Below are 24,854 nucleotides of genomic sequence, written 5' to 3'. Positions count from 1 at the left end.
AAGAAGACAGGCAGTTCAACACTTTAGATGTATCCCAAGTTGAACTATACTTAGGTAATGGAGGGCGAAGTTTGTAGATGCCCTTAAAAAAGCGTTTAACACTATCGTCATTACATATGCTTTCGTCTAGAATTAATGATAATGCCGATCTACAGCTATTTAGAGTACCATATTGAGCGCCAGACTCATACAGTTGAGTTAAGAAAGCTATAACTGCCGGGACAGATGTTTTATATAAATTTAAATTATTGCTCTTGCAGAATGAAAACCATTTTTTAAGGCAAGTATCGTATTGCTTGAGTGAGCTGTCGGAAAGTGAAGCTAATATGATCGCTATTGAGGCTGAAGGAATTTTTCTTCTTAGGAACGATGACCTGATAATATCCCGGCAACCAGGGTAATTTTCTGATGTATGTCTCGATTGCTGGAATGAGAAATAATCAGATTCTTACAAGGTTGAAAGATAATAGGATCAGATATTAAAAGGCTTGTGAATAACGGATACCATGGTTGTGTGGGCCATAATGGTACCACCATAATGCCCTTAGCGTTGTCGTTAATAATCTTTCTTAAAGCTTTTAAAATGACAGCTATGGGTGGAAAACTATAAAAGTAGAAGGCAGACCACGAAATAGTGAAGGCATCAATGACGTATGCATCTGGATCCCTGTGCCATGAAATGTACTTGCTACATTTCTTGTTAATTCTACTAGCAAATATGTCTATATCAGGAATCCCGAATTTTTTTATTATCTTTTGAAAAGCATAATCTGACAGTTCCCACTCAATGTCTGGGTGGACTCGTCTTGATTCCGCATCAGCGATATTATTATCAAAAGATCTTATATATGAAGCAAAACAATTATGTTTTGTTTTTCACACCACTGCCATAATTTTCGCGTGACATTAGTGAGATGTGGAAATTGGACACCTCCCATGCGGTTTATATACGAAATAGCAGTGGTGTTATCTATCCGCAAAAGGATTTGGCAGTTATGATAAGCTTTAGCAAACGTCTTAAGTGCAAAAAAGGCAGCAAGAATTTCTAAATAATTTATGTGACACGACCGTTCAATATGCGTCCACATGCCGCTAGCCCGTTCCTCACCACATGCAGCACCCCATCCCGTAGTTGAGGCATCACTGTATATTTCTAATTCAAACTTGTTAAGTTTAATTGTACTAGTTGGGTTACGCATTGCGTGGGTCCACCATTCGAGATCGGGAGTAAGCGATGGTGGTATGGTCATATACTTGTCATAATTATCATCATTTAATAAATTCAAATATTTTGATCTTTCTAGCTCTTTTGTGTAAAGCCACCCATATTCTACGGCTGGGCAAACCGAGGTAAGTAAACCTGCTAAGCGAGCGAATTCTCTAACTTTGCAACGATTTAAATTGCGGAATTTATTGACTTCAGTTCGAATTTTGACAATCTTTTCTTTAGGCAAAGTAATGTGAAAACTTTTTGAATTGATAATAAAACCTAAAATTTACAAGATGTATTTGGAGACAAATTACTTTTTTGGGTGTTTATAATAAAGCCTAAAGCCGTTAATAGACGAGTGGTATCAAATATGTTTTCCAAACATGATTTATATGAATTGGAAACCAATAAAGCATCATCAAGGTACACAGTTGAAAGATATCCACAAGATCTTAACAGACTGAAGACTGGCTTCATAATCTTTGTAAAACATAAGGAGCCGTATTTAACCCGAATGGTAAAACGTTAAATTCATATAATTTATTTGCAAATTGAAAGCGAAGAAACTTTTTGATTCATCATGTACACGTATTAAAAATACGCATCCTTTAAATCAATTGTACTCATAAAGCACTCCTTTGAAATAAGTTTTAAAGCTGTACGAAAATCTTCGAGTTTAAAATGATTTGTGTCTATAAATTTATTCAATGTTTTTAAGTTTAATATGAGTCTTGATTTACCATTCGGTTTAGGTACCAAGAAGATGGGGAGAGAAATTGTTCATCACAAGGCAAACATTCTGTTATGGCCCCTATCGTTAAAAGCTCCAGAATAGATGTTTCGATCTGGACCCTTTCGGAAGGGGGGAATAGATTTTCTCCTTTGGGGTACTTGATTGTATAACATGCCGTGAAAACGGAATTTTGTAACCTTCGATCCAAGATAATATATTTTTATCATGGGTTATGAGAGCCCATTGTTTAGTAAAGTAAAATAGCCTGCCGGCGTACTTTACCGTATCTAGTGACGGCTGCGCGTCGACTGTACTGGACGCGATGATTGTTTCGAGGAGGTCTCGCGACGAGTCCGATGCGCAGGCTCCTTGGTCCTCTGATTCCCCTTGTGCCTGGATGAATTTGGGGGAGGAGCTCGCCAGTTTAAATTATTTTGTGTATTCTTTGGAAATTTTCTTAAAGGTTTTTTAGCAGGTGTTACCTTCAAATCAGCTCCAGTTTTAGATATTGCTTTTGCAGCTTTTAGAGCGTCAGGCAATCCTTCACTAAAGAGCATTTTATCAATTTTTGTAGCCTGAAGCTGCTCTTTTAATTCCTTCTTCAAATTCGATAGAACAAAATTTCTACGTGTTACAGAGTCTACATATTGAATATCACAGAGTATTTTACTGGCATCCATCAGCGACTGTATAAGTGTTGTATTTTTAGTTGTTTCTGTCATTAAGGAGGTCAAGGCCTGCGCAATACACGATGTAGCAGAAGACAACTGCTTTTGCTTTTGTTCTATTGCCTTATCTCGTTTAAAAGTACCCTCAGAAATAGCAGCTTTCACCTCAGGGTTAAGCGTGGGTGCATCAATTAGATGACAATTAGATGGAGGTAGGTATTTTTCCATTAACTCCTTACGGATTTCCTTTGTCAATCCGGGAGGTAGCCAAATGTTGAATGCGAATGGCAAGGTCTGCTTGAATTTCTTTGCCGTAGGCTTTATTTCGGACGGATCATCTCCTAGAATCTTTAGGAGTTCGTCACTCAATTCAGCTGAAGCGTGATGTAATGGCGATGTGACGGTGGCACTGGTAGACGGCTGTGGGTCTTCGACGCAGCTCGTGGAGGGGTGGGGCTCAACTGTAGCACTGGTCGACGGCAAGGGCTCGGTGACCGCGTAGGGCACAGCGGACTCACTTGCTTGAATTGGCACGTCTGGAATAGTATAATTCCATCGTTTACCTACGCAACTTTGTACGGTCACGCAGTTAATAGTTGTTTGGTTATGCTAACCAACATTAATTATCATAGTAATGCAAAGTGATATCCCCTGAAGATATCCGCATTGCAAAACAATTTGATAAATTGCAATGTGTGAAATGACAATCCCAGTGATTGCCCGTAACACCAAACTATGTGCGTAAACTGCTATGAATTCATAGCAAAGTTTATTGTGTGAAGTGACAATCCTAGTAATTGCCCGCAACACAAATACGATAGTTATTTGTTTGTATAATAATAAAGTGATAGCCCTTTGTTGGATATCCGCAGTATTATTTTAAACAAACTTGTGGGTAGAATTTTCTAACCTTGAATACATAACGGCGCAGGCGATGAGAGTTCGTGTGCGCGTGAACGCAGTTGAGACGACGATCCGGCGCTCTCCGAGTCCGATGATGACGAATCCGACGATAATGATAATGTTCGTTTATATCGAGCGCGCATAAGCATATCATTTAATTTCTTAACTTTCTTTTCTATACACTCATAATAATCATCCATATTATTACTACTCGGATGGTTGCGTTTCCCCATTTTTAAATTTAAGTACACTTAACTTGGGGACGTTTATTGCGTGCCAAGAAACGAACAAAAACACGTGCGAATTGGCGGAGCACTGAAATGTGAATGATAGCTGACGGTTGGAGATGTCAAAAAAAAAAAAAAAGAGGTTTCCCTCAAGTAAGTGCAGATGGCGACACCGATGTGTGTACTACAAGTGTTCTCATAATTGCTAATCTAAGAGTACAAAACACGAGTATAATTTGCCTTTAAAGTATAAAGAGCGAACAATACATTCGGAACACATCAAATGCATCATTGTAAGTTGATAATCACAAAGGTAACCCGTCCATTTAAGGAGCTGGTTTTCGCCATACGCGCTCACTTGGAGATATAGCATCTGAACTTAACCGGTTTCCACAGCAATAAAGTAGTATAGTGTTAGCTACATAATGTTTTAGTGAGGGCGTATCGATTGCATTAATGAGATGTGGGCGCACGTGTGGTCCGTGTGTGGAATAGTATATACGATACCAAACGGGCCGGCTTATCGTTTTAAGGACGTTTTATGGCTCCTTTATGATTTAGGAACAATAGTTGGTTGATCTTTTGAAACGTTTTATGACCACGTTATTCGATAGCTTTAAACTAATGCGCAGTTTTTGTCTGCCAAATTTTTTCACGCGCCCCATAAATTGGTAGTCTGTATAAATTGTGTGCCTATTAGGGAGCGGGCGGGTGTTGGATTTACCCTGACGGAGTGCTGATGGAACCGTTGTCCGCCCTGATCCCCTAGAGACTGAATGCCTCAGGTAAATAGCGCCGCGCCGTCGCGGTGTCGGGGAAACAAATCCGTTCCGCGTAAAAGAGAGAAATTTATATTCCGAACACAGTTTTTCCCGTCGAAAACTTATCCCCGTTTTAAAAGGATATCAGTCAGCATTATTGACACAAGCAAAATGTCATTCAAAGTAAATGTTTGAGAAGGTAAATTCAGTAATGTTTCAGTACTTTAGTCAAAACTATAGTTATCGCTATACCCATTTGTAATTCTATACTAAATATCAACATTAAAAGTTTATTGCCCTCCAAAAAGGCTATGCGATGAACTAATTTGTTCCATTCGGACCACCCAGAAGTTATTATTGTATTGTTACTTTGTCCGTGGTACTAGTTTAACGACATTTGCTAACACAATTAGAAACTTGGACTACATACCATATTGTTAAATATGTTTCATATTCTTATGAAGAAATAGCTGAAGTAAAATGGATACAAATATTATACAGTCAACTTAGTTAATTTTCAGTTTTAATCTTTAGTGCACTACAATTAGGCACCAACAAACTTTATATAAGAGAAATGATAGTGTAACAGAATTATTTTATTCAACTTCGCATTCAAATTAAATATATTGCCAATTATTCTATGATTAATTACGCTAATTTTATGCAATTTTAATTAATTGATTAATTAAAGAAAAACAATGACACTAATATATCGTTATAAATATGCCAAGCAAAAGAAATATGAATAAACGAGTCCAATAAGTTTTTACCTAACAGCATATACATATATGAAAAAACTGCTAGTGTAAAACGTCATCGAATAAACAATGATAAGAGATAACTTGAGTGGCGTTTGATACACTACACAATGGAGGCTTGCCACGATAACACGAGGTCAAACAACCAAACAAACTAACGTTACAATCATGTAATTATGATTTACTCCTCAACCACGACGTAAAATGACCCCTTTTATATTATAAACTAACATTTAATCTGGTTATTACTTTCCAGGATAGATATAGCCTAGAATATTTTTGAAAATAACTGGCTTTAAAATTTTCTGCATAATGGAATTTTTGACAAGATCGGTTATACGGTTTCGAAGATATAGCTTACCAAACAAAGAAAAAAGTACCTCTGTTTTGGTTTAGAATACGTGCGAATAACCATTGGAATATGGGAAAATTACTTTATTAAGATTTTATACACTATTATTTATGACTACCCTGGTTGCGTAGTTGTATAATACTATTGCAGTGCTGAGGTCTCAGGTTTGATCCCCGAATCTAGCAAAGTAATATTGGGTTTACGACTTAGTATCGGCCCAGAGCCTAAAATTTATACCCGATGTGGCGATAGGCTCGCCCCCTGCCTACCCTATGGTATAAACAAAGTGAGTGTATATGTAATTCTATTTATATATATACTAAGGTCGCTTAGTTCTCTCAATTGGTCGGCGAGAATAAGCGATTTCACACAATTTCTTTATCGGCAGTTGGTTATCGCGTACATTCAGCGACGGAGTTATAGTAGCGCATTTAGCATGTTATATGCCGTAGCGAGTTCAAGGAAAACAGATACTTATGAAACATTACTTCTAGTCTTAAGTCTGTTATACGTAGAAGTAATTTCCCTGAAAATAGTTACAATATTGCCTTATTAAGACCCATTTAGTTTGCGTAATTGAATTTTTATTTATTTTAGTTTAAACAATTGGTATAACGTGCGAATTTAAAAGGAATTACTATGAGAAACTTATTAAAATTACTATATAGGATTTAAAGACGCGAAAAATTGTCAAGGATAAAATGTTTGGTATTTTTAAATTACATAATAGACTATGAAACAGAGTTAGTCAAATGGGTAATATATAAAATCTGTTATATATATTCTAAAACATTTGGCCAAGCGATAATGGCTTGTGCTTATTTACGGCCCATAAACTGAGCAACTAGACACAGACATTGAAGTCACTATATAGACGTAAAACCGTACATAAATATGTCTCAACAAACCAGACAGTTTTTAAATATAAAACAATATACATATACAAATGTTGGTGCCAAGTTCAAAGTTAGTTAAAAAATCTTAGGACTTGTATGTTAAAAACTAGACATGTATATTGTTCAGGTAATGGAAATATACAGGCTAATTTGAATTTTTGGAAATTTCCTCAATTCACTGTGATTTACGTGGTCATTGACTCAAAACAGTGAAACCTAGCTAAGTTTTCAAAGCAACAATAATAATTACTATTCCAGACGAGATGCCTTCGAGAACGTCGAAGGTTATTCACCCGTTAAAGAATTAATGGCACGTCTAAAGCCTTAGAAGTACTTAATCTTGGTTTCCTCAAGGGATTTCGCGTAAATAATATTAAAACGTTTAAAGTGCGGTGACCTTGTTAATAACAATTTACCGTCATAGAATGCAATTTGTTTAACAGTTTGATTATCCTTAACAAAAGGCATACGAATTATAGATTAGTAAATTAACATGTTCTATGAAATGTTAATCCCGAACTGTGTAAACATTAGAGATGAATTTTAAGATTTTGCTAGCCAAAACAAGGTCAATCGATAATATGGTTGTTGACAAAGCGGATGGATTGCCCTCTCTAAATGATGTGTTTAGGTATGAACTTACTAAGAGACAGAACCATATAAGAGTACTAAACATAAATGTACACACACCTTTTATATCCGAAAAAATAGGCAGAGGTTAAATTAGTGATACAACCAGTGCACCATCTTTTTCGCCACATGTAAATATCTATCTCATGTCATAGGCGGCGGCCTGTCGCTACTTTGAGCACTTCCAGACCCGGGTTAATATTGAGCAGAAAATCCTTTTAGACAAATTTAAAGAATAAACCACGTGCGCAAGAGATTGCAGTATTGCGTATCGAGATAGCCAGCGGGAAGAACCGCGACGGGCACGCGAACTGGTAGTAATTATAAGCTTGTGGCGAGTATGAGGCGCCAGATATACGCCATAGACGAGATATCGGCACGCTTGAAAGAAAATAAAGGCCGGGTAACGAGAACTTTATGTCTGAGCTGAAGCTAAGAGCTGCGACATTGATTTTAATTTTTTTTATTACTACTGTACAACATATTCAATAATATAATTTGCTATTCATATCTCAACTAATTACTGAATGTTTGTTCAAATTGACAGATAATAATTCCACTTTCGTAAAATTTCTATATAGAGGGTAAATTTGACATTGCTTTAATAAATGAAACCACATAAGTATTATTCATTATCATACCTTACCTCTGTGAACATTGTGACGAAAATAGTCTATGAGTAATAAGTAATTTCACTAAAAATTACAGTTTTACTTTTCGAATCTTCTTATAATTTTGTAGTTTAGTGCCGATATGTAGTGTGCATGAATGTATTTCTGACTGAAAGTGTGAAGTTACCGCCGCGACTACTAAGAATTATTTTAGAGTAGCAGTAGTAGCATTAAGTACTTAAATTAAAATATATATTTTTTCCTAAACTTATACTATTTTACATATACGTTTCGAGTAACTTATTAACTTATTAAATAACTAATTATTCCCAAGAAGACAAATATGCGGTTTCAAATCGTAAAGCGATATTAAAATGATCCTGTATAAAATTCAATTTTAAAGACATCCTTCGATCGCTGCATTACAATAACCATTTGCTTAGAACTAATTTATTAAAATAAGTGTTCGTGAGAGCGCTACGAGATGTAAACACTTTATCTGTGGAAAATTTAACCCGAAGTATTGTTAACAGTTATAGTTCGCGTGACTTCGTACATTACGGATCGTCGGTTGCTAGCGTCCATGTTTATTAGAATGGTTTTTCTGTATTATTAAACAGAAAACGTGTTGACATCACATGCTCGCACTTAAAGAGGGGAAAGTTTGCAACTCGTTATTAATATTCATAGTCAGTCCTTATGTACCAATGTGTGCCCCAGGCGATTTTGATACTACGGTGCAATAACAAGACGGCAATCTGCCTCTTCACTCAGCCCTTTCACATTTTAGACTTTTCGACTTTCACATTAGGGCAACTTTTCCAACAAAATGTGTTTGCGTCAATAGTATTTGCTTATTATAAAATTATGGTGGCCAAAAGTGAAATATTCCGAAAGAGAACCCTACATAACATATAGGTACTGATATGCATAAATGCGGTCTGCAAATCTTTCTGATGATAATTAGATTCTACATAAAAGGAATCCGGGAGGAATGAGGTTATATGGACACTGCTTTGAAAATACAACTTCCATTTCAATTAAATTCATATAATGTTATTTATTACGTGTAAATCGTCCACCGTGATGTATTATAGTTATACTATTTTCCATTTTCAAGGCTACCTGTCATTCGACATGGTTTTCATAATTGCAAAAATGGTTTAATTATTTGAAAAATGTAAGCATTTTTACACAAACCATGATCATAAAAATCAAAGTCATCAGGAATCGTTTAGACGTAACAGATAGGTCTTCAACGAGCCATTTTGTTTTACGATATACCAATATTTGTATCAATATTTGCAAGCATGTTTCGACCAACACCAAATCGCTGAAGCAATTAAATATGGGGGAAGGGAAATAAATATTCGTCGTATAACATTGTCTTACGCAATGTAAACCCTAATATAAGAACCATTTGGCTTATTTCGACTTTAGTGCTTACAGCATGAAATGGTAGTGGAAGTTGGTTATTCTTTTTGGAAAAAATACGAATTTTTGCATATTATATAAATTAAGAACAAGTTTATTATAACGCGGTTTCACTAGTTAGGAACAAGTTTATATTGGATGCTTTTGAATCTAGAAATATTATAAATAGAATTTACTGCTAATCTTTTTATGTATTTAACACAATCAACTTTAAACTTAAATTAATGAATACGAGGAAAATAAAATTTTTACCGTATTAATAATTTAAAGAATTTTATATAACTGATAGGATTTCGTTGTTCAACTTGACATAAAACAAATTAACCTTAATTGTCACGGGAAAAATAATTTTTCATTACCATCCAAAACCTATCGGGAGTACTATATTATCCTCATACAGTCGACCGCTTGGCTGAACCTCTAATGTACAAACTACATCTTTATACCAACATGATAAAACCATATGATCAAAAAACATTTTGCTTCGTTATAATTAATTTTAACTGAAACAATTTTTTTACTAACATCGCGTTATAGTAGTAAGTCATCAAACAGAGATTTAACTAGTAAACATTTACGTATTTTACCTCATTTGTGTTTTTTACTTATATACAAAATTTATGAAAAATATAAAAAAAAAACGATAAATATCAATCAATTTTAAACTTTTGAAATTCCGTAGAAGGGTAAATGCGCAGAAACTGAAGAGTATCAATACAGACAAATGACGTCACACTAAATTATAATGTTCGCGAAAGAATGAAATAGAGCGACATTCCCAACACGCGCCCAAAATTATGCATTGCTTTATTTGAAACATGGTTTCTGGCACATCTTTTTTATCAATTAAGGTTATTTTTTTAAAGAAGTACCACACGTTCCACGTTTAATACAAACCGGAGGGGAATATACAAAACCCAACGTCACGGAAAGTACTACATTTTCTGGTTTCCTATACACTTATCATTAATTAATCTGGTTTGAACGGTAATTAATTATATCAGTGTCATAACCCCTCATATCAGTATTATGTAAAGTACTTATCGAGCATTGAATTGATGTCCTTTAAAGTCGGCTAAGCACATAGTACATCATTTATTTCCTTTAGCTTTGAAATACTCATGAACAGTAATTAACCTACCTCCTTACCATTAAGGAAAGCACTTGATTATTGGTTTGCCTCTATTTGAAGAAAATCGGGCTGTTCGGAATATAACTATGTGTGAAGTTACATTACCGTATCTCGTAAACTGTTTCTCCTTACGCAATTTAATGATACATAGGTAGATTGAATTTTAATAGAAATATTTATACATATTTTGATATCGTCAGAAAAATGTATCGTCTAACTGCCTACTTCATAAGTTTGCGTCACGGAGGTCATTACATTATTCGTTATAGATTATTCAGAATACATTTGAATATTATGATAACGAACAATTAACTTGCAAATTCCACGCCAACCACAGAGATTTAATTAATTTATTTCGAGATGTTCTCAATTTTTTTTTGGTGTTTAGTTATCGAGGTTGCGTTGGTGTACCAATTTGCCGGCATAATGTGATTTGAAATTAGAACTCCAGCCAATCATAAAGATTATACTCCCTCGAATAGGGCTTGATTAATCTTCATTGGTATGAAAATTCTGTATCTCGAGATACATGATTGTGACGAAAATATGGCAGCATTGTTATAAATTATCTTTAATAGTTAGTTAGTTTATGAAATATCATATTTAGAGTGTGTAGCTGAAGTCAAATAACATTACGACAAATAACTGTTGACTGGAAAGTTCTAGTAAATCCGCAATATCGGGCATGATAAGTGGAGACATTCCATCTAACAAAGAATAAATCAGGTTTCATGTAATAAGGAATTAGAAAACCGAGGTCTGGAATAAAACGTGTCACTTCCGATACGAGTCGGGCGGGGTAAAGGCGCATAGACGTGAGCCTGGAGGCAAATAATAGTGTAAGATTCATTCTATTAGATTTTACAATCCCACGGCCCTAAACATAGCTATATTCTCTAGGAATATACCGCGCAACATAAAATGACAACTAATCGTAGACTTTGAAATTGAAATAGTTTATTTAACGTAGATCTACATTAAACTAATTATACATGCGTAAAACAATCAAACCAAAAGGTGACCTTGTGCAAATTATGTATGAAAATTAACCTACTTGATTTCAATTTAAAAACATAAAAAAATGATAGTTTGCTTTTTACACATTATATGTGAAAGGTTGACTCTAAATCACACCAAATAACTGTAATGTTTATACCAACTGTTAAATAGTGAGTATGTATCTGTCACTTTTCGGTTCAATACTTTGTCTAAATTTTGTATTTAGTTTTGTATTTTTTCCTACATTATTACAACGGTATTGATCCTAACACATGAAAAAAGGTGACTTTTTTATTCGCCTTTATAAAAGAAATAACCTAATGGCAACAGCATTGCGGACTCACTGAAGAGACCGACAGGAACTGTAATGCTAAATGATCAGCAGTTTAATTTTTTCATGGTTTGCTACATAGCTGCAACAGTTCATTCATGTAGTCTGACACGAATGACCTCGAAGGGAGGCAGGGTCCACCCAATCGCGATTCACACAGTCAAGCACGTGTGTGAGTGCGCGCGCGTGTGTGCTCCAGTTACACATATAATACACAACTGATAAACCGCGAAACATTACGTGTTAGAATGGAATTGTTTGGGTTAGTTTGTCGTATACTAACATAATATTTAGATAGTGTAATGGGTAACGTCAGTTGAACGATAAAGTACGGACTTACATGTTGTATTCGTTCGTATGTTTTATACATTTTATTTATTTAGATTTACTTATTGCGCCGGATATCTATTCGTATTGCATTCACTTGTCAATGAAATCACTGAATAGTGACATAGCCGAGAGGTTTGAGCTGTAGAAAGATATGTGATTTATGAAGTAATGTAGATGGTTATTATGGATAGAATGGATGTCTGACTGCCTCGGTGGCGTAGTTGTGTTGCATGGCGCGGTACGGCAGCGCTCTTAGTTCCTGGGTGCGAATCCCAGGTCGGGCAAAGTGATTTTTGGGTTTTTGCCTCAGTATCAGTCCGGAGTCTGAAATTTGTGCCCGATATGGCAATAGGCTCGACTCCTATCACATAATGGGACGGAACACACTTGGCGAAAAGTGGGTGCCCTGGTTGCGCCTCTCCATACCCCTTCGGGGATTAATGTGTGCTGTGTGTGTATGTATGTAGATGATTGATTGACTAAATATCAGTTCCCGTTCACAATATATGCTAATATTATGCAAAAGTTTGGATGTTTGTTCTCAATCACGCTAGAACGGCTTTTTTTTATTGCTTTAAATCACCAGACGAGCTAGCCGTTCGCCTGATGGTAAGCGATACGATCGCCCATAAACAGTAGAAATATTGTCCAACACCTTGAATTACAAAGTATTGTTTGGTATTCCAATGCGCTCGCCATCCTGAGACATGAGATGTTAAGTCTCATTATGTTCAGTTGTTACACTGGCTACAAAGTTCTTCACACTGGAACACAACAGTGACTACACTAGGCTGAACGGATCTTGATGAAATTTGGCAGATAGATTACAGTCTGGAACAGCAGATAGGCTACTTTTTAACCCAGGAATATATACAGCGGGTTTATTATTCCGAAAAAACTTTCCCACGCGAATAGAAACTAGAACAAAATCTAGATTTACATAATGAAATCTATGTACGTTGTGCAATAAAAGTGACTATTCCCCTTTTGGAAGAAAATAAAACTATTTTTAAATGATTACTATTAAAACCTAGTATAATAATGTCCAATAATGTGTATACACAAAATTATAATGCGCTCAAAAACTCACCGTGGGAAAACTCTACAAAATCATAACACAAACTACCATTAACTATTTCCATAAAAATCAAGATCAAGCAAGAAAGTGGTTTTTGCATAACATTTCCATAAATAGTTTTATATTTAACTTATGAAGCCACAATTTTAGCATACATCGCATAAGTTGGACACACACACACAAAGCTTTTCGAGTGCGGTAACCTTTTCACTATGACAGCCGGATAACTAAATTGCTTCGCCGTGGGTGTATAAATACCACACGGTTCAGAAGTTGACATTTTCTGCACAGAGAAAGTTAATAAAAATAGTAACATTTTATTATATTTTAATTACAGAGCAAAACAAAATGATACTTCGTAACGTAGAAATAAAACTACAATTCGAAGCAACTACAAGTAAATTAACTTGAAAAAAACGGGCAAAAAATTATTTGGAGTATTGACTGTAAATATGTTCATTGTTGCCCAAGAGTTTGACGTAGTCACAAGCTGCCATACTGACAGTATATTGAAAGGATACCTTCAATTTCCAACTCACTCATTAGGATGATAACAATACTGCTTTTGCTCGCGGCTTTGCCCGCGTGAAGTTTTCCGGGATATATATTTTTCTCCGACTTACTTTATATATATCGTTATATTATGATCAAAAACACAAAATCATTATAATTGTAGCCTATGTGTTATTATGATGTAAGTATAACCAATGTTACTGTGTTTTTTCGTGAAAGAGGAACAAAGATACATACATCCATACATGCATCCTTACAAACTTTCGCATTTATAATATTAGTAGGATGATGGACCTAAGACGAGCATGTTTATGTCCTACGTAACATCTTCAGAATATGACTTCGGACAGGAATACTTCTTATTACGTGATTTTAGTTCGTTTTATTATGCTTTCAACCTGACGCCACTCGAACTCAGACTACGTTTGTTAGGCAAAAGCAAATATTTTAGATATAAAAGTGCGAAGCCATATAATTCTACGTTACAAAAAATAACATCAGACAGGCTATTAGAAGTCATCTAAGTTAATCAATAAAAATAAATTTATTTTTAAAAATACCTGTCTGAAATGAAGAACGAAACGTCGCGACGGCAGTAAAATATAACAAATTGTCTCGAAAATATCCATAACGTAGGTTTATTTTAATATTAAAATTAATTTCTCTACAAATTAAAAATATTAATAAACTATAATTTGAATGAATTACCATAAATATTTATAGTTTTCACATACAAGATCTCAACATCGCTTATTTCTACTCATTCAAACTTTGCATACATCCAAAACTTACACAGATGAAGCAGAAAGCATTATAAACGATTAATACGTATTACACATTATGGCACTAATATTGAGTTATAAGGAATACTTATTTTCAGGCGTTGGCTATATTCATATTCATCGACATGATATATTATTAAGCATTTGTTGTATCCACACATAAGTTATTTGAGGAAATCAGTTCAATATAATACGCTATCCGATATAATATCAAATATGTCGAGAGCATGCATAACCAGTTTCGTTCATATTAATTCCTATTTACCGCAGTCGAATAAAATATTAAAAAAATAACATTTAATCGTATATATATAACATCGCGAACACAGATTTTTATTTGTTATTCAAATATTTTTTAAACAAATTTAACAGAAATATATCCACGCTTTTATCAAATAAAATAAATGAAAAGCCGTTATATGAACGCCCATAATTAAAACAATTGTGTCAACGCAGACGTTTTTTATGTAGAATTTATTAGTTGTTACAGCTTTCACGTAAAAACCGGAAAATAGCAATAAAACATCATAATATTGGTGATAACATCAGCGATGATACTTGTTATCATATTGTCAATAAAATATATGTATTAGGTGTAAATAGCAATTAATTCTTACGATGAGAGTAGGTAATAAAATGACAAATAGTAGGTAGCGTATTTTTTGTACCAGAAGAGAGAGCAACGGAGTTTTCGTCATAATGAGTTGTGACTTACACCCATAAACATCTCACTGTCTAAGGAAATGGTTTGATTCGCTAATGTCTGAGGGAATGGTGATGTCTCTCCATCTCTTACTGACATTACGCATCACAACAAAACTGCCTTTATTCGCCAGCTTTCTGAAAGACAGTGATATACTTAGGTAAAGCCGGCACATTCATGCCGTATTGCAACTATAACTATCTATAACTGTACCAAATAAAATGAATATATAAAAATAATTATTCTAAAACCGTAAGTGTGTTAAAAGATTTTTCATATTTTACACGCCATATTGAATATGTAAATCAATGACATTTACAGTCAAAAATAAACACGACCATGACTCCGAGTAATTTACGTCTCATATAAAACAAATGAAATTAATAAGTTCTTAAAAACAATGACTACCTCGGTTCGAATACCGGGTCGGGTAAAGTGATATAAAGGTTTTTCTGCTCAGTATCAGCCCGGAGTCTGAAATTTGTGCCTGATTTGGCGATAGGCTCGCTTCCATGGTGTGATCATCATGGGACGGAACGCACTTGGCGAAAGGTGGATGCCCTAGTTGCGCCTCTAGATACCTCTGGTGATGATGCGTGATTTATGTGTGTGTTTAAAAACAATGAGTAATTATTATGTCAATAAAACCATTTTCTTTTTATTTTACTTCCTATTTAATTTATTGTTTCTTTTTTTTACATCGACGTATGTGCGACTAAACTCACATTACCTATATGTCCCTTGGGTGCCAAATTATATCTATTAACATCCTCTCGATAATAATTCTTATTGACGGTCAATGACAAATTCGAAATGGGCAAATAATGTGTTAAGTACCAAACCGAACGCATGAATAACTCGTGTTACTTTTCACCGTACATAACTATCACGATCATTCAAAATTATAATAGTATAGAATATAAAGTGAGATTGTTTGATTATTTACGGCTTAAGCCATTGCAAAATCGATTTTGCTTTGACATATGTTATCTAGCTAGATTCAACTCGAAATGTCCAGTTCCGTAGGAAACAAACTATTGTTGCTTGGACATAAAATATTAATTATCACAGTGATATATCATAACAGTGGCGAAGGTCCATACAACCCGATCCCTACCGGCTTCCCTTTTAGATTTATTTACGTTTGTCATAGTTTTTGTTTTCTAGTAAATTAGGCGCTATATTACCAAACCATTTTTTTTGCCTCGGGTTACTTTTTGAAAATTTCACCTTTCGCTACTAATATGTAATGTATATGACACAGTTACGTCTTTTTACTTTAAGAATAATAATTACTGATACTTTGAGAATATAATTTATAACCATTTGTAAACATTACTAAGACTGAATTTACAATCACCAAAAAAAGTTATTTATCAAATCTGTATTATTACTATAAGGTGGATATTTGTTGACTAAACGCGCTAAGCTCTTAAAATATAACTGATTTGAATTCTAAATTTCTTTAATTAATAGAAAGCTATATTCATATCTTGTAATATAGCTTATTAATTTTCATACCAGAAATATTTTAAGCGCACAATTTATTTAATTACGAGCTGACTATAAAAGTAAAACAATTGACGTAGTTTGTTAATACGATTTTTTTTTTTTTTTTTATAGTATAGCATTACATTTTATATCATCAATACATTTTTGATTACTAAAAAATCGTTCCTAAAAGTTATGTAGACAGGAAGACTACTCTCAAATAAGTAGTGTTAATGCATTATGCATTTATGCTCAATTACATATTAAAATATTGCGTAGTTAGCTTACATTCATACACGTTAAAAGTGAAAATAAAGAAACCAAAATGTTAGTTGCACATTGAAATATTTCAAAATCTACTGCTTTCTATCAAGAATAATAATGCAAATTAACACAGTCTCTATGCGTGAATAGATGAATTTTATGATATGAAATGCAGCCTTTTACATTATCGGTAGCCGAAGTATGTATATTCCGTCTCACAACAGTGTTTATACAATTATGCAGAACAGTCAATGCAATTATGCATAAAGGTTCACGTAATGCTTGATTATATTTGTATGGGACGCAATACACAACACACAAATACGCTTCGCACATATTTATGTGCGGCTGTGTGCTATACACATACGAGTAATTTGTATATCTACACGGTCTCGCTCAACACGCGTAATGTGCCACGATACGAATGTGGTTTTGTTTTTTAGTAAAACATGAAAGTACGAGCATTCGATATCACGAACTTCGAATGCCACATGCAAAATATTCATTATCTATCGAATGTAGAGTTTTCTTTCAACGCACATACGTAGGTGGTGTCGCCTTAGATACAATTGAACGACTAAGCTGGTATCGTAAATCAACCGGGGTCATACTTACAGATAACGTTTCTCGGTTATAACTGTGGAGGTTAACAACAAAAATCCGTCAACAAAAACACAAGAGACGTGATGCAGTCGTACTGCATACGCTGCGGCCGTTCACCCGGCTCCGGCGAGCTGCGTTTCGAAAACTTCGCGGCGAAGCGTTTAGAGAATATTCAAAAATAGACCGACAGACTCGTGTGTACGCGCAACCGTGTTCGCTCGCACGTTGTACACCACAACGCGACTCGAAAATGACAACGTTATTAACGCGCGACCGTCGAATCCTTCGGAAAACGCTTTGAAAAGTTTCCAGTGCACAAAGTTAGGTACGCGAGTGAGGGCTCTACGCGGCGTGAGCGCGGCAGCCCCGTGGCGCTCAGAACTCAACTGACGGCGCCGAGTGCCGACACTGGCGACCGCCGCGCTCCGCCGTCCGCGTCCGCCGCGCCAGCCGCGCCTCGCGCCGCGCCGACAGGAACACCCACACACACAACACGCGCCCACACACACACACTCGCACACAACACTGATAAACACCACAAAAACACATCACTCTGCAACTGCACATTATAAACATGCCACGGTTTCCTGATGCCGCACCGCGCCGCTCGCTTACAACTGCTCGACAGAAACTCATCATACTACCACACTCGTCGGCCACACATGCCTCGAAAAAACATAACATAACCATACATAACTAACAAGATCAAACAATAACGTGGTAAATTTTATAACAAGTTTCATTAACAGATGTCTCGTAGGTATGAATTTACATAAAGAGACACTTAACACGATTGAGACAGAAAAAGGAATAATAATAAACAAAGGTCATTTGTTGAGTCGTACTACGCACTTGCTCTTTCATGTTAGACGGGGGATTGTATTCGTGGAAACGTCAGTATCAACAAAGACGAGGGTAATAAATAATGTTTTAAATGATATATGAATAGATTGTGTGATGAATCTAAGCTATAGTTCTTATAAAATAAAAATCCAAAAGGCTTACAAGTAAACCAGAATTGGAATTCAAATCTACATTTCAAACTCAGTTTTTAATCACTACATCCTTTTTCGTTTCTTTTGTTTCAAATTAATTCTGACCATTACGCTAGATACCAATATCGATAAATACATGAAGGTAAACCATATTATACAAATTATGTATTAAGAAAATAATTTTTAAATTAATTAGTGAATCATCATACAACTGATAAAATCTATCGTGAGTCAACGTCATCCCATTCAAAATGAATCATCATCTCTGCTTGCATCACAATACGAAATGAGTCTTATCATTATGAAAATTATATTTTTTTAAAAACATAATTTCCTATGCATAACGGTGATGAGGGAAGGACCTTAATGCACCAACTTACAATACACCTGCGCATAATACGGAAACTACATGAAAGAGAAAAAGGTCTAGGACAACTACATCATGATAATGGACTAGTTCCGCTTTTTTTTCACGTGATAACATTAACGCACAAATGGATTTACTATATACAAAGATTATAAATACACTACGTAATATAAATACTTTAAACTATGAAATGAGGAAATATCTTTTTTGTGGGTATCTCAAAAAAAGTATAATTTCACCTGTGTTAAATGTTTAATTTGTCCGTAGGTTAGTTGTAAACAATTTGTAAGATATAACAAACAAAAAAATTACGGCATAAACGGCTGTATCTTTTGATTGCGTTGGCTTAGAAGTTTGATTTCTTTACAGCTCCAAGGGACAGTAGACTTGAGTATTTGATATAAATTTCAGCTTAATACCTCCACGCGTTCCTGAGAAAAAGGGTCTTGACAGACGGACGGACAACAAACCTATAAAGGTTCCGTTTTTTCCTTTTTCGGAACCTTAAAAATTACCTGAAATAATTGATTGCGATTTTGGCCAGTATTGAAGTTTAAATCTATACTATTATATAAAGCTGAAGAGTTTGTTTGTTTGTTTGTTTGTTTGAACGCGCTAATCTCATGAACTACCAGTCCAAAATGAAAAAATCTTTTTGCGTTGGATAGCCTTTTGTCCCTGGAGTGCTATAGGCTATATATCATCACGCTATACCCAATAGGAGCGGAGCAGTAATGGCTAATCTCAGGAACTACCGGTCCAAACTGAAAAATTATTTTTGCGTTGGATAGCCCTTTGTTCGTGAATTGCTATGGGCTATATATCATCACGCTATACCCAATAGGAGCGGAGCAGTAATGGCTAATCTCAGGAACTACCGGTCCAAACTGAAAAATTCTTTTTGCGTTGGATAGCCCTTTGTTCGTGAATTGCTATGGGCTATATATCATCACGCTATACCCAATAGGAGCGGAGCAGTAATGGCTAATATCAGGAACTACCGGTCCAAACTAAAAAAAATATTTTTGCGTTGGATAGCCCTTTGTTCGTGGATTGCTATAGGCTATATATCATCACGCTATACCCAAAAGGAGCGGAGCAGTAATGGCTAATCTCAGGAACTACCGGTCCAAACTGAAAAATTCTTTTTGCGTTGGATAGCCCTTTGTTCGTGAAGTGCTATAGGCTATATACCATCACGCTATACCCAATAGGAGCGGAGCAGTAATGGCTAATCTCAGGAACTACCGATTCGAACTGAAAAATTATTTTTGTGTTGAATAGCCCTTTGTTTGTGGAGTGCCCTAAGTTATATATCATCACGCTATGACCAATAGGAGCGGAGCAGTAATGAAACATGTTGCAAATACGGGGACAATTTATTAGTTTTGAGAGCTTCCATTGCGTGCGCTGCGTAAACGGTTAAAGTTATGCAACAATGATGTATGACGGGATTGTTCCTCTTAAAAAGTTCTAAAAAATATATTATAAAACAAAAGTCCCCCGCTGCATCCGTCTGCCTGAACGTCTTAAACTCAAAAACTACCCAACGTATTAAGATGAACTTTGGTATGGAGACAGTTTGAAACCCTGGGAAGAACATAGGCTCCCGGGAAACTACTACTTTTATAATGGAAAACTTTAGCCTGAAAAACTTTATAACGCGGGCGGAGCCGCGAGCAAGAGCTAGTTGAAAATAATTTGCGCATTTATGTTGAAAATATGTATGTTAAGAAAACTAGGCGTAGGTAGAGGTTAAATCATAAGTTAAAACCATCAAGTTGTGGCTCGATGGTTGCCCAACTAATGTACCCACTTTTCGACGTATATATTCCGTCTCTCAGTTAGCGGCGATAGCCTATTTGGTCGTGGAACGGACTGCCGAGATGAATGTCCGCAGGTTAGAACACCAAAGGGTACATACCTCTGACTTTTCTAAAATTATGTGTGTGTTCTTTCTGAATTATCGCTTGCTTTAACCGTGAAGGAAAACGTCGTGAGGAAACCTGCACATCTGAGAAGTTCTCTATAGGAATTTCGACGGTGTGTGAAGTCTACCAATCCGCACTAGGTCAGCGTGGTGGACTAAGGCCTAATCCCTCTTAGCAGTAGAGGAAGCCCGTGTTCAACAGTGGGACAGTATATAATACAGGGCTCATATTATTATTATTTATTCGGTGTCATGATGTGATAGGGGGTAAATCATATCGGGGACAAATTCTTTATGTCTATTGCAATATAACGATAAATAAAAAAATATTTAACCATTCAAAATTAGAATACACGCAACAGACCGTAGATCTTTCTGTTGTAAATTTCGTCATATTAAATTTTAAAGGCCGAAATATCCATGATTATTAATTATTTTTACGTTTTTCTTTCAACTGCGAGAACTAATCACTAACTAGACGTGAATTTAAATTCTTTACTTGCCAATACTTGTTTAGTTACCCAGATTAAAGCCGAAACAAAATGTATGAAAATGGACCTTGAGGTATCGCCTTAACTGCTCGTTACTATAAAAGCAGTAATGGCCCGGCTCAAAACAATACGAGTAAAACGTGTCGTTCGTTGACATTTCGTGCAGTCAGACTTGAGCGAATCTGTGGTGAAACTTTCCACAATAGTTCCATCTCGCAAATTATATATTTAACTTTCCGCGACGGTCATACCTTACAACACTAGAAGGCAGCTCAAGTTAGCGCCGTGGAGAATACGACACTATTTTACGATGGTTTGAAATTCGCCACATTTATTCTCCAACTATAAACGAATTTATATTTTGCGATTTTAAACAATTTTTAAGACTTTTAAATTCAGCTGATATATATTTTTTTGTTTTTATAAGCGCCGAAAATTGAGATTTGTCGTTCCGTGATTACAAGAATAAGTTGTAATCACGGCACAAAAGCTACAGCTTTGTTCCGTGGTTGTAATTTGTTCTGTAGTGTATAAAACACTAGTATGAATTATAACGAGTGGTGGAGGATAGGTTTAAAAGTTAGTTCGAAATATACGTTGTGCTCGAACATTATTCTTCTTCATTCTCCCATTAATTCTTGGAAATACATCAATTACAGATTAAATAATTGATGTTATACATTATTACATTAGGATTTGAACTAAAACCTGCTGACTGGGACGTACATAAGCAATTTTCTATAATTTATCCCGATTTTATGTAAAATAGTAATCATCAAAATAATGAAATTCCATAATTATGAACTATAGTGTAGTGATAACAGACGTATGTCCGTAGTACATAATTCCGTGCAATACAGCTTACGGCGCTCGGATATGAAACGTCAAAAACATAATTCTAACGAGTACCGATATTGTATTTGCGCCTGATATGGCGATAGGCTCCACCTCAATGTTATTATGATAATACATATTCTAGACAGCAAGCAAAATATCGATTAATTGCATCAGTTTATGTAATCTTATGTACCTAATTATAAATAATATTTTCTATTTCGTTCTGTTTATATTTATATTATTGAAATAAAAAAAAGTCTCGTAATATTTTATTTTTTTCACCAAGAAAACGTAAATAGATATATCCAATGTCTCATTCATTCAGGTGCCGAACTATTTATAGCAGCAAAATTTACGTCGAGAGGCGACGGAAAGTACCTTCAAAACATTTAATATAAAAGGCACGTATTTCATAAACCTTATGGCAATAATATTCTGGTATATACAATTTACAGCAGCTCTTCAGTACAATCTTGAGTGTGATTTGCAAAACAAGAAAAAAGATAGTGACCATTACGCCTCATAATAATACATGTATACGATTTGAATAAAATATTTATAATAATAATTTTTAAGACTTACCCACGGTCACTGGTGGCTTGACCTCTGAGTGCCGATACAACGAAGTAACATCAACAGGAGAACACATGGTCGACATTCACTGTACCGTAAGGGTTTTTAATTGTTTTAATTTGTTCCGTTATAAAGCCCATTTCACACTTATCTTGCAACTCGATGTTATTTCCACGAATTCCTTAGATTTTCCTGTAGCTGAATCGATTACTAAATTGTCTAACATTCGCGTAAACATAAGAAATCATTATACAAAATTTTCGATAAATAAAGTTATATCACAGACTTTTATTAAGATAAATTACTCAGAATTTTTATTAGACAATAAAATAAACACGTCTTACGGCAAAACGTGTGCGAAATGAATAGCTTGCAAAAATCAATTCATGATAATGTCTGATTGATTTATAGTAATCATATCAAATTACACAACATTGATAATGACTGATAACAGAATCGAAGACTTTCGGTACATAAGATTAAAGAAGTTTTTTGCGATAAGACATCAGCATTATACATTTTATCCTTGAGTCGAGATATCCGCATATTTTGATTGTTTTGATATTTTTATGCATACTTCGAATGCTAACGAACATTTACCGGCCATTAAAATAAAAGCTATGTCGGTGTGTTTTAGCAATACCAACAATAAATCAACATCAAAGATTTTTTAAGTCAAACACAGCTCGCCGACGCGCCGAAGGGTCCCTACGTGAAACGTTTCCATTTAGAGTGTCGCTTTCAGGAATCTAATTTGAACATTCACAAAAATCTATTTGTGTTTCGACGCACGTCCACGGATAAAAATAGTGTTGAAAATTGATTTATTCTACAAGTAGATTTTTCTTCGCTGGCATTCTGTATCGTAGTTTCACTTTAAAAAATGTAATATTAGAATAGTGTATTATTCATCTTACTCAGTATCGAAAAAAAAGTGATGATCATTGTTATACAAAATACAAATCATTTTTTCAATTCAATAATTTTATTTTTATTACGTTCCCAAATGAAACCACATAGTTACCTTCCCGAACACTTTACAATTAGTGACTCGGATCGTAGATGTAAAAAAGTTTCGAACATAATTAATATCAGTAAACAGTAATTTTAATTGTACGCGCCCTAATGCTTTTACTACTTTAAGAAAATTCGTTGCAGCAGAAACATCATAATTTCAGTCAAAAATACGCACACTCACACGCCATGTTCGCATAACCACAAAATAATCGAGAAAGTAAACTGGATTTTTTTTAAATATTCATTATTCGTGAATTTTTTTGGCTGAATCTTAGCAGAGATAAGACGGAACTTATGTATTTTGGTTTATTAACACAATGTTAAAACAACGCCGTATAGTAGCACTCGCAACTGGCATTGATCGTAGTTATCGGTAGCAAAACGAGACTCACGAAAGGGAAAGTTCTGTCAATGTTACTACAAAAACGCATCGGTCTGTGACTGTCCATCAATCATAGTTCTCTTATAAATCTTATAGATGTGCTGATGTGCTACTTAAGAGCCATTAATCAGTTTACTGGGTAAAAGTTTTATACATAGACGATAGTAGTAATCTTCGTAAACATTGTGCCTTGAAATGTGGAACGAAACGTGCACTTTAAACTTTCTAAATAATAGTATGCAAGGCAGAAGCAGTAAATAATATTGATGTTGATGTTAAGAATAGTTCTAATGTCCTATTTTGTACAACATAAATAAATATAATATTCTAATTGCTATACATACTAAAATAAATAAGTATTCATAATTCCCTTTAGTCTAGACTCTCACTGGCTATTCGTGTGTTTATATAAATGAAAAATCCGACGCCCGAAGCGACGAAGTAACAGAATTTATTAAATGTAAAAGGCCGCATAGTATTCGTCAGTATTAATCTACAAAGACCTATATACGCATGGTGTAACTGGTTTAAACAAGCGAATCCCAACTCCCAAATATAATAGCATTGGGACTGGGACAAATTACATTGTCGCGTACAGTGTTACGAGTGCACAACTTTCCGACCCGTAAGAAATAGGATTGCTAACGTTATTACTTAACTTTGTTTATGAGTTGTCCTATTCGAAACAATAAATTCAATATAAGTTCTTACGAAAATTTAAGAACAGTAATGACTATCAAACGACACCAAAACATTATTAATTTTAGATACATTTGTCAAATTCTAGAAATTTAATATTTGCACACAGTTACCCCATTGATGTTAACAGGTAAAGTTACTATTACTTTTGTCA

At 34.9% G+C, this 24,854-nt stretch overlaps 1 protein-coding gene across 11 annotated transcripts in view; it reads right to left on the bottom strand.

Moving 5' to 3' along the window:
* Window positions 1–24,854, bottom strand: part of LOC115448299 (dual 3',5'-cyclic-AMP and -GMP phosphodiesterase 11) — a 239,158-nt gene that overhangs the window by 130,243 nt on the left and 84,061 nt on the right. For 7 of the 11 annotated variants that reach the window (XM_037437266.1, XM_037437268.1, XM_037437270.1 and 4 more), the window contains exon 1: window positions 17,422–17,845. The exons of the other annotated variants lie outside the window; for them this stretch is intronic. The gene's annotated coding sequence lies outside the window, so the exon portion shown is untranslated. Of the gene's footprint in view, window positions 1–17,421; window positions 17,846–24,854 lie in introns of those variants that run through there. 11 annotated transcript variants of the gene reach the window in all.

Source organism: Manduca sexta, chromosome 10 (assembly GCF_014839805.1).
Source record: "Manduca sexta isolate Smith_Timp_Sample1 chromosome 10, JHU_Msex_v1.0, whole genome shotgun sequence".
Classification (NCBI taxonomy): domain Eukaryota; kingdom Metazoa; phylum Arthropoda; class Insecta; order Lepidoptera; family Sphingidae; genus Manduca; species Manduca sexta.
The sequence above is the reverse complement of the archived record's forward strand: the minus strand, read 5'-3'. Positions and strand labels throughout refer to the sequence as shown.